We start from the raw sequence: 2,500 nt of genomic DNA, 5'->3' as shown, positions 1-2,500 counted from the left end.
TGTTATGGTGATGAGTGATGGGACATTCAAAGTAGCAAGGAGTGTAGTTGTCAGAGTTACTGAGGCATTTCAGGTCAATAAAAGAATTATTGATTCATCATGAACACACAAGTGCACACACACACACAAACACACACACACACACTGATTTAAGAATGTCACTCACTCGTCTGCAGACCAACAAGCTTTACCGAAGTCCTATTCAGTAGTAATCCACAGTAAGCACATGTGTATGTGTGTGTGTGTGTGTGTGTGTGTGTGTGTTAGCACACTCACATATAAACAAAAGCCACACACACTTGTGCTCACACACACAAACACACACACACACACACACACACACACACACACACACACACACACACGCGCACACACACACAAAGACACCTTACAGCTGAATATATTGTACTTCATTAATCATGATCTCTGTCAGCTTAGAGGGAAAGTGAACATCTAGCTGTCTGAAAGAATACGTCTGAGACTTACATAACTGGCACATGCACACACACACTCACACTCACACACACACACCAGATTTCGGACTGAATGTGGACCTGCTTTAACAGCATCTCCATTCCCTACGGCCAAAACAAATTCTTTTGATCTGAGTGAGTCACACACACACACACACACAAACACACACACACACACACACACACACACACACACACACACATGTGCACATACACACACATCCGCTCACGGATAGGGGCACAAACACACACACACACACACACACACACACACACACACACACATACACATGTGCAGATACACACACCTGCAGACAAACACACAGAGTCTCACACACATATGTGTACACAGCACACACACACACACATACACATACAGGAACTCATTAGCACATCAAACTCACAAACAAAAGTATACATTCATATAATTGTAACTCCATACTCACGCATAGACAGAGACACTCACAAACACCAACACACACACAAAAAAACACACACACAGAATAAAACTCACATAGATGAACTCACACACACACACACAAAATAACACAGAGAGAATAGAACTCTCATAGATGAACTCACACACACACACACACACAAAATAAGCAATGCAAAGGCGCCTGCCTACACACACACACATGCCGACACACACCCATGTGCACACACACACACATACACATAGAGAAGCTCCTTAACACAAAAACAAAAGTATTCATTCACATAATTGTAACTCCATGCTCACGCATAGACAGAAACACTCACAAAGACAAACACAAACACACACACACACACACACACACACACACACACACACACACACACAGAATAACACTCACATAGATGCAGTCCCATACACAGACACAGAATAACACACACAGAGAATAGAACTTTCATAGCTGAACTCTCACACACACAAACACTAAGCAAAACAAAGGCTCCTGCCCACATACACACACACACACACACACACACACAAAACAAAAGCACCCCCACCCACACATGCACACAGACAGACACACACACACACACACACACACACTCACACACACACATACTCAGACACAGAGGATTCACATTCAGTTCTCCCCCATTTCACCAGAGACAATCAGAGCGTGAGATTCTGAGGAACAACCGCAAAAGATCAACAAAAAAACTAAACAAAAGACAGAAACAGAGAGAGAGAGAGAGAGGTAGAGAAAGAGAGAGAGAGAGAGAGAGAGAGAGAGAAGTAGAGAGAGAGAGAGAGGGGGGGGGGAGTACCTCAAATCCCTTCTTATTTCCATCAGTGCAAAAGAGCCAATCAGAGCATGAAGGCCCTTCATTACATTGCACACCAGCCAATCAGAGCATGTGATTTTATTTCACCTTTCTGTGAACAGGAGAACACCTCAGCCAGATAAGACACAATGTTTGCAGGAGGCCAAGACAGACAGCACACACACACACACGCACACACGCACACACACACACGCTCAGCCCAGAATGCACATGACTACACCATTCACACAACATAAGTCACCTGAGAATACAACAGCTGACTCTTACTAAAAACACACATGCACACACACACACAAACACACACACACACACACACACACACACACACACACACACACACTGAATCTCTGAGTACACTTAAGACCACAGAGGTCTTTACCCTATTGCCATCCCTCTCTCTCTCCAGTAAAGTCAATAGAAAGGCAACTCTGTAAGACATCTAAGCCAACCAAGAAATACAACTCAGGAAGTAGATCACAGGAAGTAGATCACAGGGAAGTGGATCACAGGAAGTGGATCACAGGAAGTAGATCACAGGGAAGTGGATCACAGGAAGTAGATCACAGGAAGTAGATCACAGGAAGTGGTTTATAGCAAGTGGATTACAGCAAGTAGATCACAGGAGGCAGGTCATGAAAAGTACTACGCAGGAAGTAGATCACAGGACACAGGTCATGATAAGCACTACACAGGAAGTTGATCACAGGTCACAGGTCATATAAAGCACTACGCAGGAAGTAGATCACAGG

At 44.0% G+C, this 2,500-nt stretch overlaps 1 protein-coding gene across 1 annotated transcript in view; it reads right to left on the bottom strand.

Annotated features, from left to right (window-relative positions):
• The window catches only part of LOC308365954 (interleukin-1 receptor accessory protein-like 1-A), a gene marked incomplete at both ends in the record, with an annotated part of 55,870 nt that overhangs the window by 53,143 nt on the left and 227 nt on the right, over positions 1–2,500 (bottom strand). The window lies entirely within an intron of this gene.

Source organism: Sprattus sprattus, assembly GCF_963457725.1.
Source record: "Sprattus sprattus genome assembly, chromosome: 5".
NCBI classification, from domain to species: Eukaryota; Metazoa; Chordata; class Actinopteri; order Clupeiformes; family Clupeidae; genus Sprattus; species Sprattus sprattus.
Note: the sequence above shows the minus strand (reverse complement) of the source record. Positions and strands in the feature narration are given on the sequence as shown.